A 12,821-nucleotide genomic window follows, 5' to 3' on the forward strand; every position below is an offset into this window, starting at 1 on the left:
GGCCTAGTTCTAACTACATCCTAACGTAAGCAGCCCCAGCTTTAGGGACTCCATTTTAATGTGAGTAAGAAGCTGAGACTCAGAGAGGATAAATACCGACTCTGAGGTCACAGAGCCACTAAGTGTTGGGATCAGGGAGCAAAGCTGGGGTGATAGATATGCTTTCTCTGCTTCTTTCGGTCAAATAGTCAGAAAAATTATCCTCAAGTACAGGAGAGTAACAGAGCCCCCAGGCAACATTTCCAAGTCTGCTCAGGAATTGAGTGTCCTGCAGGCAGTGATGGGACCTTGCCATTTTGTTCTTGAAAGCACTGCCAGCCAAAACTTGACTAGAATGATCTAGAAGCTTCTGGAAAACATGGTATTTGTAGACTCTCCCATCCCCAGCTCTTCTGTAAGAATCTGGGAGTGGGATGAGGAATAAGGCCAGGCCTTTAAGTTTTTTCACAAGACTCCTAGGCAACCCCAGGGTCTTACCTTAAGAAACACTCCCCAGACCCCTGCTTCTTAGCAGAGGCGGAGATGTGACTCCAGGACCTGCATCTTAGGTATGATCCCCCAGGCGACTGTTCGAACCATTTGGTGATTAGAAGCAGCCATTTGATCGTGGAGGGAAGGTTCTGATGTCTGGGGACACGGAGGGCACGATAGGAAATAATCTCCCACGGTCACCCATGTCCCGGTGAAAAACGCGATTATTTCTAATCAAAACGAAGTGGTTCTTTCACTCTTGAATGTAAACCACACAGCCCTAGAGAGATCAAACGGCAAATTTTTAAAAGTCCAAATCGAAGTGCTCTTTGTGTTCGGATGGTGACGACGTTCTGCTTTTCGTTTTCCTTTCCTCTCATTTCTACCCACCAGTGTCTTCAGTGCTTCTCACCGCTACTCCCTGCGGACAGAGTGCCGAGTAGAGACAGTATTTGCTGCTCTGTAAGAGCTGTTTGTGGGATCTTGGCCTGACTCTCACGGCCCTGCTGACCGTGCCTCCCCGGCTCCGGGAAGGCGGGCCGTGGCACTGACGGATTTCTGGTGGAGGGAGCGCTCTGCGTGACTCCACGGACCTGACTTTTTAGGGGAGCCGGCCTAGTTTACCGCACGGCCAATACAGGGTAAGCAGCCACCCTGTTCAGCAAAATCACGGTTAAAGCAAACACACCAGGGGAAAAAGAAAAAACAAGGCCCAGGTCTTCCCACACACATGGACCGGAGCAGTAGCTCAAGGATTCAGAGGGTGCAGCACAGAAGCCCCGTTTCCCTGAGGCCCGAGCGGGGAGCCGCGGCTCAGAGGCCACCCGGAGAGCAGAGAAGCAGTGACAGGGGGCCACTGTGTCACCGTGTCCCCGGAGAGGGGCTGACATGAGAGGAAAGGCACAGGTTATTCCAGATTTTTAAGCTGTAGCGAACCTTTCACTTCTTTCCTTTCTCTTTTCAAGCGGCCTGGAAAGTAGGGCTAAAAAGGACATCGCGGCCCCTGACATGGGGCCGTCTCTACAAATGGGATTTTAATGCTGCGGACCCTGTGACCAGGGCCCTGCTGGCATTCCTTCTCGGGAAGCCGGTGGGAGCTCGCTGCCTGTTTCCCCTCGGCGTTTCTGGGGTCATCCGTGTTAAGCCTTCGGTTAAAGAACAGCCCCTTTGAAGCAGCTGGTTTGGGCCGGCCTCCTCGTCCCGGGATGGTTTCTCGGTATTTGGGCTCACGTGACACAGAACTACGCTGGATTCCTCGCCTTTTAAAGTTTGCTGGGTTTTTTTTTTTTTTTTTTTTTTTTTTTTTTCAGCTGAAGTGGCTTGTGCTTCAGAAAGATTTTGCTTTTTAGGTCATAAAGTGGAGCTTGAAGACTGGGGAAGGGTTTTCTGGTTTTTTTTGTTTTAATGTCTTGCCTGCATTCTGGATGTTTGCAGGGTGTGGGAGTAAGGAAGGAGAGCAACAGGTCTGCCCGTGGGGTGGGGGGGTTGGGGGGGGCGCCTGACCTGAGCTCAGGGGTGGCATGGGAGATTCGGGGTTGGGCCCGGGGCTACACTGAGGCAGACGGGGAAGGTGGCCTTCACGCTCTCGCTCTCTCTCCTGCCAACCTGTTTCGGTTTTCCGTACAGCACCCACACCCTTAGAATGTTCTCTAAAAAGTGCTGGGAGAGCAGGGTCTCATTCGTCATTCGCGCCCTGTCCCCACTACCTACAATGTGCGCGGCACGATGCTCATGGACGAATCCTTGAAGATGCGCATGAAGAGGTGGCTGTCGTGAACATTCTCTGCGTCCAAGTCTGCTCAGGGATTCTCATTTAAAACAATTTTTTTAACGTTTATTTATTTTGACAGAGCATGAGTGGGGGAGGGGCAGAGAGAGAGGGAGACCCAGAATCCGAAGCGGGCTCCAGGCTCCGAGCCGTCAGCACAGAGCCCGATGCGGGCCTCGAACCCGTGAACTGTGAGATCATGACGTGAGCCAAAGTCGGACGCTTAACGGACTGAGCCCCCCAGGTGCCCCAGCGATTCTCATTTTAAAATAAGAGATCAGTGGCTGTAGTTGTCCCCACATGAGAGGGAAAGGGACATGATGAGGGCCAAGTGTGTATTGGGAGATGTGTGGCTGAGCAAGGAATCCCAAGTGAAAAGAAAAGTTGAAGAGTGGATTTTGACCATCAGGGAGTGATACCAAATGTTATTTGATCTTGTAGAGATCAAGAGAAAAACCAGTCATCGATTGCTTTTTTAAAAGGTAGGACGCTCACACGGTCTGAGTTTCGTTTTGTTGTTTAATTTTTTTATTAACAAGTTTTTTTTATTTATTTTTTTTAACACTTATTTATTTTTGAGACAGAGAGAGACAGAGCATGAACGAGGGAGGGGCAGAGAGAGAGGGAGACACAGAATCCCAAGCAGGCTCCAGGCTCCGAGCCATCAGCCCAGAGCCTGACGCGGGGCTCGAACTCACGGACCGCGAGATCGTGACCTGAGCTGAAGTCTGACGCTCAACCAACTGAGCCACCCAGGTGCCCCTTGTTGTTTAATTTTTAACTTAGAGCACCTCCTGTGAGTTTTTGCCTCTGGAGAGAAAATCGTATTCGGAGGTGATCTGTGACTTACCAGAAACAGCATCATCGATGGATGGGGAAAGACAGCGCAGGACTTCTCGTAAATGTCATGAGTTTTCTCAAGTAACAGCGTTTTCCTTTGGAAATGAAGTAGGTGCCAGCTCTGAGTTTTCTCCCTCCTCTCCTGCGAAAGACTCAATGTTTGTGTCCTCCCAGATTCCGATGTTGAAACCCTCCCTAATCTGCCGGGCGATAGTATTTGAGGTGGGTCTTTGGGAGGTGATTAGGGTTAGATGCGGTCTTGAGGCTGTTGCCCCAGGATGAGATTAGTGTCCTGATAAGAAGAGAGTCCAGAGAGCTCGCTCCACCCACCCCTCGTGCTGCAGACCAGCCAGAGGGCTCTCACCAGACACTGAAGCTGCCGGTGCCTTGATCTTGGACGTCCAGCCTCCAGAACTGCGAGGAATGAATGTTTGTCTTTTAAGCCACCCAGTGTATGGTATGTTGTTATAGCACGCCCCCTCCCGCCCCCCAATTATGGACCACCCCTGGATCCCCGGGGCCGACCTCCCTGAGGAGTGCTCCCTCTGGGAAGTCACTGCTGTCCTGGCCTCAATCCAGCTGTCAGCCCGGCCCCTCTGATCCCTCCCAGCCCCCCCAGCCTTCTGCACCATGTACAGACTCTGGCTGGCCTGAAGGCCCTGCCGGTTCTGCCCTGATCCGCTTTCCAGCCCAGCTGTTACTACCTGCTCCTACCCACGCTGTGTGTGCTGCCCCCAGGACACCACATTCTCATGGGCGCTGGGCGGGGGTTTGATTACAAGGGATTCCCTTCATTGCCCCCTTTCATGGCCTGAGCTTTTTTGTCCTTCAGCCTCAGATACCACTTGCCCTAAAATCTTTCCCGGCCCCCAAGGTGGACCTTCCACCTAAAAACCTCGCCTGCACAGAGAGGGCTGGGCTGGGAGTGTTCCGGGAGCCCCCTTCCTTAGCAGAGCGCCTGCGGGGGGCAGACGGGGCAGCGTCCAGAGGCCAGAGCTATCCGTTGTCTCCATGCAGTGGGGCAGCCGCTCTCAGTGTGGCCATGACCGCGGAATCACTGGGGACTTGGCAGGATTGCAAATTTTTGGGCCTCACCGCAGGCCTGCCGGATCAGTCTGGAGGTGTTCAAACGGGGCGGTTCTGGGGAGCGGGCCCAGATGTCGGTTCCGACCAGCCCTCCAGGGGATTCTGACGCTCGCCAAGAGTGAGGACCGCTGGGCTGGAGCAGAGAACGGTGACGAAGAGACATTGCTGCTCCTTTGCCAGCCTCCCCGGCGTGCTCAGATTTGAACACGGGCGTGCGGAAGCCGCCGGCTGGTGACATCCGCGTCCCACAGGCCCACGCTCAGGAAGTAGAGTTTGTCACCCATAGCTGAAAACCAAGTATCAACAAACCCGCTGGGGACCAGGCTGGACCAGACCTTGGAAGAAAGGGAGCAGAGCCCCCACCGGTGTTTCCAGCTGAGGGCCCACGGGGGCCAGGCCCACTGGGACTTCCAGCCAGGCACCCCGGGTTGGATTAGGAGGCAGTGTTAACAAGGATCTGGCTGGGGGAAGGAAAGCAGCTAGAAGCACCAGGTGAAAGTCCAAGGCCCCAGTTCTTGAGGTGGTGGTGGTTGTCTTATCGGGCCTGGACATTTAATTGTTATGTTCACGGACTCACAAAATGGTCTTGGCAAAAAAGATCCCTGAAAGGTCCCTCTGTGCCGTTTTTCAAGTTACAGTTGAGCAGCAGAGGCCTGGAGCCCCTCAGCGGCCTCAGCAGATGTCTGCTGGAGGACGGGAGCAGGGTCTGGAGCCCTGGCCTCTGGCAGAGACCCTCACAGAGCAGAGCCGGGAGCGGGGGCTTCCCCGCCCTCACCTGCCCCTTTTTCTGCATCTCCAGGCTGCCAGGGGCTGGGGTGTTCCTCCAGGCAGGTCCACCCTAATTGTTGGAGGCTTTCTGAGAAGTTCGGGTACATAGCTCCCTTTTTTCTTCAATCTTTGCCCAGTGCGTAGGCAAAGGGGAAATTTGCAATGTCTACGCTCACTAGCACGTGCCGTGCTGAGAAAGCAGGAGCTGAGTGGGGCCTGGGCTTTCTCTTCTCCCCAGAGCTCACAAACAAGACCACAGTGGGGACAAACAGGCCTAACACATGCACTCCCTTGTCCCCGAAACAAACCCAAGCTCCAGATCTCCCAGAGATGGTGTCGGGACTAGGATGACCACATACATAATAGAGTCTCTAAAGCGGGACATTAGTGAGAGCTACAGGCGGTACCATTAGCAGCCCAGGGCCACGGCCTAAGCAGGTGTGAAGGCCGCCCGCTGTCCCGGGCAAGTATACAGTGTGGTCACCCATCTATGAACCGGTTGAGGGTAGTTATGAAGGATTTCATAAGCAAAAACACAACACACAATTGTTATAGAACGTTGGCGGTCTCACCATGATCTACGGGCACCAGAAAGAGTGACTTCCAAGGCCCTGGGTTAAACGGTAAGTGGAATTAGGCGTAAAGGACAGCCTGGCATGGAGGGTGGGAGTCGGCTATGTGAGGACGCGGTGCGTTCTCAGTTTGAGCCCTGGGGACCTTCTGGTTTCCTCCCAGTCAGTCTCTCCAACACAAGTGAGGCCAGAGCAATTTTCTAGCAAAACTGGGATCCTGCGGTTGTCCTGCTCCAAGCCTCTCAACAGCTCCTCATGGCTGACAGGAAGAGGCAGGACTTCCTCTGGAAGCCCCCACTCTGCTGTCACTTGGTTCTGGGCCCTCCCGCCCCCTCCCCCTGCACCTACGTTCACAGGTCCCAGCATGCCTCTTTCCCACCCGTTTGCCGCCGGAGGCCTTGGAAACTGGTTCTCAAACCCCCTCTTCTGAAAGGCTTCCCTGGGTGCCCCCAGGCAGGGGCAGCAGCCTCTTTTGCTCCTATTCCTCCAATGGTCAGGGGGCCTCATCCACCAGGCTGGTGGATGCGTTTCTTGTTCATCCCCTGTCCCCCGCTGTGACCATCACAGACTAGAAGCTTCGAGATTAGCTGCTGAACTGGTTAACTTGTCTCTTCCTACATATCTCCAGGAAAGGAGATCCTTCCACTCCAGTGTCTTCCAGGGTCGGGGAGTAGGGACATTAAGGAATCTCAGAATCAGAAGGGATCCCCGGGGATGGGGTGTTCACCTGGGATGAAGCGACCCGTTCGGGGGCACACAGGCGGTTTTGTCAGAGGGGAAGGGCCGCTTACGCACATTCTCCTGATTAAAGAACCCATCCCCCTTCTCCAGCTGCCACTGGAGTTGAGCAGATCCCTGCTGAGTGGTGCCCACAGGGGACAGAAAACCCAGCCTTCAGCACAGCAACCCACTGCCCGCTGGAGCCCACGGCCATTCCAGATACCCGCAGCCCTGCTCTTGGCCACTTCCCGGCCTAGCGGGAAGATCTCTCATTTAAGACTCAGATCTGCAAAACCTTTTGTGGCCTAAGCCTTCACTTAGAAGAGGCCATTTCCGCATCAAGGTCCCACCCTGCCCTGCGTAGAGTCCCTGCAAGGCACGAAGAGCCTTCTGGATGAGCATGTGGCACGCAGGTGTTGGTACGTCTACTTCCCCAGTTAGCTCCTTCCAGACCCTCTGTTTCTTGTTCACTGTTGTTCCCCCAACACCTAGCACCAGCCGGGCACGTGAATGTCCTCAATTAACATTCACTGAATGGACAAATGATTTATTTTATTCTCAGCAGAAGGAAAATGATAATGAATATAAGACACATCACCAGTTCACAGGTATCCATCATAAGAAGCAAAAAGACCCAGATGTGTATACTTCTTTCTCTAGAATGAAGAGTGATGTCACATGTTGATCGACTAACTGACACAAGTCTTTTACCTCTGGAATACTCCGCCTGAGCCTTGAGACGTCCACAGCCCAGCCACCAGGCCTGCTGGCCCCGTGGTACCTTTGGGCTGTAGGAGGGCCCGAGTGGGGAGACTTTTTGTGGCCTGTCTGGATTTGTGGTGCCCGGAAAGCAGGGAGACAGAAGTGTAGACGTCGGCTGGTACTTTGTTGCTTTAATCAATTGACTTTATGAGACTGCAGGGTGTGGAAGTTAGCCTGCCATTATGGCTCTTGACTTAACTCATTTCCCTAGACAAGGCAATGGGGGAGTCGGGCAGGGAAGCTGCCTCGGTGAGCTGCTGGGTGACCTGGCTGCCGCAGCCAGTGCAGTCTTCTCCTATCTTATTGGCCAAACTTCCCAACGGTTTTGGAAATCTCTGTAAAAAAAAAAATGTTTTTAAATGCTTACTTATTTTTGCGAGAGAGAGAGTTTGAGCAGGGGAGGGGCAGAGAGAGAGAGAGGGAGACACAGAATCCAAAGCAGGCTCCAGGCTCTGAGCTGTCAGCAGTGAGCCCGATGCGGGGCTTGAACCCATGAACCGTGAGATCATGACCTGAGCCGAAGTTGGAAGCTTCACCGACTGATCCACCCAGGGCTGCCTTTAAATTTTGAATGGTCTCACTACCATTTCCAAAGGGAGGGAGAAAACACGTTTCCTTTTTTGTTCGTTTTAATGTCACTCCTTTAGAAGTTTATTCCCAGGGAGCACTCCGTGGATGCCCTGAAATTTCCGATTTCTCTCCTAATGAAAAGCAACATTTTCAGAGCTAGTCCATGACTGATCAGGAAGTTGGGAACTTGCCCCGGAGGGAGGGTGCCACTGACACTTGCACTAAAATGACATTGGCACTAAATCTTCGTGTTTGGCTCCTCCCTTCCCCTATAAAACAACACTGCTCACAAATCCTCCTGGATCTTTCTCGAAGTCAGGACCAAGCCGGCTCCCTCCTCGCCTTCTCCGTGTTCCAGACACTTCTCTCCTGTTGCTAAGTTAATGATCCTTTTGAAGGTGAAGAATTGAGGTTATTTAATTGGGGGAAAGGTCAGGAGTGATGGAGAAACATTATCAAGGATTATGAAAGGCGTCAGCTTGCCCATCACTTGTTCTGCACAGAACTACTCAGCTTCCATCTGGGGAGAGAAGGGGGGGTGCCGCACCACATCACGAGAGCTTCTGGCCCATGTCACTCCTCCTACAGAGCTGAAAGGAAACAAACTAGCTGCAAAGCAGAGAGGCTGTGCTGAACCATGACTGGGAAGTCAGACCCAAGCCTCCTTTCTGAAAGGGATGCATAGAACATCATCTGTAGAGAAAATTGAAACTTCTTCTTCCTGAACAAGCTGGTGGGAAGCGTCAGCGCTAAGATATGGTGAGAAAGTCAGTGTTTTGGGGTGGATAGAGACAGTCGAGAGCAGGTGCCACCCAGATTCACCCCCCCACCCCCCACTCCGCTGGGGTGAGCCAGAGGACACAGTTAGACAAGGAGTAGTCCTGAAGGAACTCAGAGCCCCCCGAGCCTCAGCCAGCAGGCTGCTGAGTTATATCAAAGGCAGATATCTTTAAGAAGAGACTCAACAATAAACTAACAACTGAGCCCCCACTATAGGACAGATGTGTTCGTTCATTCATTCATTCATTCATTTAATTTGAGCGTCTGTGCTGTGGCAACTACTAGGATAGGGGCACAGGAAGCAAAGACAGAGAATGCAAATTTCTGGTGAGGCAGGTGAACAAATGTGTAAGTCGGAATGCAGCATGGTAAGTTCTAGCACAGAGGCAAGCTGGGTGCCGGGAAGCCCAGAGTAGGGGGCTGACACCAAACCTGGAGAGTGTGGGGCTGGGAGACAAGACCTCCTGAGAAGGTGGGCCTCACGAGATGGTAGGTGTGGTGGGCGATTATGATGACGATTGTGTTGATAGGTGTCGTAATGCCTCTGGTGATTTACCTAGTAATGTCCTCCTTGCTCCGGAGGTGAGCACTGGTATTCTCCCTTTGGTGGTCTGAGCTCTGCGTGAGGAATTCAAGCGGAGAGAAGCAGGGAGGGCACTGAAGAGCCCTGCTCCTTGTGCAGGCATCTTGGAGGCCCCAGGAGTGTGGAGCCGGCCCTGTGGGCAGTGGTCTTCCTTGTAGGCAGGCGCTCGATGTGGGTGGTCGGTGGTGATTCTGGAGCAGGTGAGGAACAAGGTGAGATTTACTCTTCAGAGAGGGATCCCCGGAGCCTGGATGGAGGCTTCCTTGGAGGGAGTGGAAGAAGAGGCACTGGCCAGGGAATGAGGATGGCAGTGAGCAGGAGGTGGGAGGGAGGGCACGTCAGGCACTCCATCAGCCCCAGCCCTTGTCCCGACGAGGGCACTGAGGCTCACGGTGGACCTCAGAAATACAGCAGGTGTATTGCAGTAGGATTCCAGTGCAGCTTTCTTGACTCCGAGGTGAAAGGCTCTGCATCATGCCATGGAAACCAAGAGTGACCTTTTGTACTCCCAGTTCTGTGATTTTTGTCTAAATCTTTCCATCCAGCCCCGCGGGCTACGATTGGGTCTCTTTCAGGGTCATGGAAGGGAGAAACCTTTTCCTCCGAGCTTTTCCCTTTATGTTCCGCTTCAGTAGGCATTTGTGGGCTTTGAATGGAGGACCCAGGCTCCTGGCTCACACGAGTGAACCAGTGGTCCAGAAAGCAAATCAGCTCATGTGTGTGGCCAGCCACGGCGGCTGCTGCCAGTGTCCCCAGAGAACACTCCAGTAAATAGCAGACAGGTGCATCCCTGTCCTTCCCCAGGGCAGATCTCGAGGCGATACAGCTTTCTGCAGCCCCCAGGTTCTCCCCCGCAGAACTGAATCGATTCTCTCGTACTGAAATGCACATTTTCAATATTTAGTTGCTTCTGGTAAGTTTTGTTTAGAACGTGTTGAAATTGGAGCCTATCAGACAAATGTAAAAATCTTCCTTAAACTCTAAAAATAAGTACACTTCTTGGCTAGGATCCAAGAGTAAGAAACTTCATCCAAAGTGATAATTATCTGGAAAAGTGAAGAAGGAGTCACGGTAGAGGATAAAGGGTTTTGACCATAACTTGTAATGAGTAAATGTTGGGCAGACTTTCTGGAAGGCTCCATTCCCAAAGGGAGGGGCTTTGGTGGACCTGCCGGGCGGCTGCTTATTGAGTTTCTGTCTGTGCCTTTAGGGAAAAGGCTAAGGCACCAACAAAGCTGGCCTTGCCCCCTCCTTTTCCTTTGAAACCTACAATGCAATTAATTACCAGCTTCACCCCCATACACCTTCCTTTGATAAGCCCCGGTTTATGGGGCCAGTACCTCGGAGCTTCTGCTGAAGCCCAGCCTTCTTGGTAATTGCAATTTCCTGCCCAGCTTTGCAGCTTCCGGCAGGATGCACACACATCCGCCGGGGCCGGTGTGTGCTTTTACTTGTTCCTTGAGTAACAGAGGAAAAGGGTGTTGAACGGTACTCAATGTGAAGGAAAGCTTCCAGCTCTAGAACTGAGGTCTCTAGCCAGAAATGTTTTGATTTTCCAAAAGGTGGAAGGGATTTCTAGACAGAAGAGTTTGCTGGAGACCAAGGCGGCAATGAACGAGCTCTTGGTTCCAACTGTCTTCTTGTATTTTTTTCCCCCTTTCTCTCATTTTCTCCAGAGATAAAGTGAAGGGAATTGTTGGTAAAAACAAGTGCACAAATATCCGTGGCCGTGAACAGTTAAATGGTTGTATTTCAATGGTGACAATGAGCCAGAAACGAAGGAGAGGTCAGTAATACTGATCCCATCTTTATATGAACATCTGTTATTTTGTTCGCCGTGGATTTTGCATCACTTTTGATTTCTTTTTATTCTTTTTACTTTTTAAAAATGTTCATTTATTTTTCAGAGAGAGAGACAAAGCACGAGCAGGGGAGGGGCAGAGAGGGAGACACAGAGTCTGAAACAGGCTCCAGGCTCTGAGCCGTCAGCACAGAGCCTGACGCGGGGCTCGAACGCACAGACTGTGAGATCGTGACCTGAGACGAAGCTGGACGCTCAACCGACTGACCCACCCAGGTGCCCTTGATTTCTTAAATATTGCACTAGAATGTGATTTGTCTTGACCACTGAGTTTTTTTGAAATCCCCTTTAATTTTGCACTCAAGGCCTCCCAAACCCTCACCCTAGTCCTGGCCCTAGGCTGGTTCACTGTGCCAGTCGCTATCAATACCACCTTAGCTGATTCATTGATGGAGGTAAAGAAAATAGAGTCGCTCAGGCCTCTCCTGACCCGTCTGCCTGGTCCCCTTTCTCTGCCCTCTGGCACAATTTCCTCATCCTCAACGGCCTGCTTATATGTGCCCTTCATTAAGAAGCTTCCTCTCGCCTCTGGAGAACCTTCTTCCCTCCTGCACCCCCGCAGCATGAGTACTCACCTGTGCTCTAACCCTGTTGTCCCCCAGTGCACGTTTTCCCCAGATCCCCATTTGTTTTCCTCACCAGATGGGGAGCTCTTCAGGGTTGGGCACCGTGCTTTATTTATTTATGTCTTGCGTGGTTTTCTTAGTGTGTGGTTGGTGGGTACCCACTGAACGGTTAACGTGGGATTACTAGGTGCTCAAATGGTTTTGCTAAGTATTAATACACCGGGAGTGTGAAAAAAGAAACTGGCAACGTGTGAGTCCTTTCCTCTGTTCCTGTGACCGTGGGACCCTTCCAGTAGGCTAGCGATTGGCGGCTTGTGGAGCGGGCCAGGGTAGGAATGCAGGAATCTGGAAAATCGGGAATGTCATAACAGGAAGTCTTGTGGCTGGGTAGGGAGGGGACGGGGTGGGGGGTAGGGGAGGCATTCTGGAAAGCACACACCATGTACAGCTCATTCAACAAATACTTGCTGACCGACTGATGGGTTTGGTTGACCCAGAGATAAGTGGGTTGTGCTGTCGAACCACAGGTATAAGTGCATTGGGAGGGGACAATCAGGAAAGGCAGGGGACCCTCGGTAAGGGGGCACGGGAACGAGAAGGCACCGAACGCGCTCCGGGAGAGGGAAGATATTGACAGAAAGAAGGGAAGTAATGATTATGTGACATTTTTCCAAAACGTACATCTTCAGAGTGACCTGTACATATGTTTTTTCCTTTAAACTCGGGTCAAAGAAATGAGGAAGTGAAATGCTGTGGAGAGGCTATTGTTAACTCCAGCCAAAATAATATTTTTAGTTTTACTGCTCTGGGATATTTAAAGGAAGATAAATAGGTTTTATAATGAGACCACAGTGCACACACTGTTTGCCTATTATAAGCTGGACTTCTGGAGAAGCCTTGAGCAATGATTTAGGAAGGTCATAAAATGGGAAAGCAAAAAACAAAAACAAAAACACTGGTAAATTAGCATCCAAGAAATGATTCAGACCCGCCTAACGATGGTTTGGTTGTCTAGGACTGTCCAGGAAAGCACCCTAACACGATGGCCTACGACAGCAGCCAGTCTACTTGGCGTGGTTCTGAGGGTCCAGCACTGGGGACAGGCCAGTTGGGGGCTGCAGGTCTAAGACGTGTGGTGTCCTCCATCTGGGGACATGTACCCTGGGTTTCTCTACGGGCTGTCTGTAGCACAGCAGACCCCTGTGCTCCTTGGGGGCAGCGAGGTTCTCCCACCAGCGAAGACGGACGTGGGGTGGGTGAGACTCTTGCGGGAGGACCGGGCTCGGACGTTAGCTGTTAGACCCGGGAAAGGAAGGGGCCGAGCTGATGATTTGTGAAGGGGCCGGGGCCTGAGGAGACGCGTCACCAGGGCGCTTCAGTGCCCCCGCCTTGAGGTGATGCCATTGCCCAGGGAAGCCCTACCTGTGGGGGCCCTGGACCCACCTCGGGCAATCCTGTGGCGGTTGGTTCTGTG

This window comes from Felis catus, chromosome A3 (genome assembly GCF_018350175.1).
Source record: "Felis catus isolate Fca126 chromosome A3, F.catus_Fca126_mat1.0, whole genome shotgun sequence".
Taxonomy (NCBI): domain Eukaryota; kingdom Metazoa; phylum Chordata; class Mammalia; order Carnivora; family Felidae; genus Felis; species Felis catus.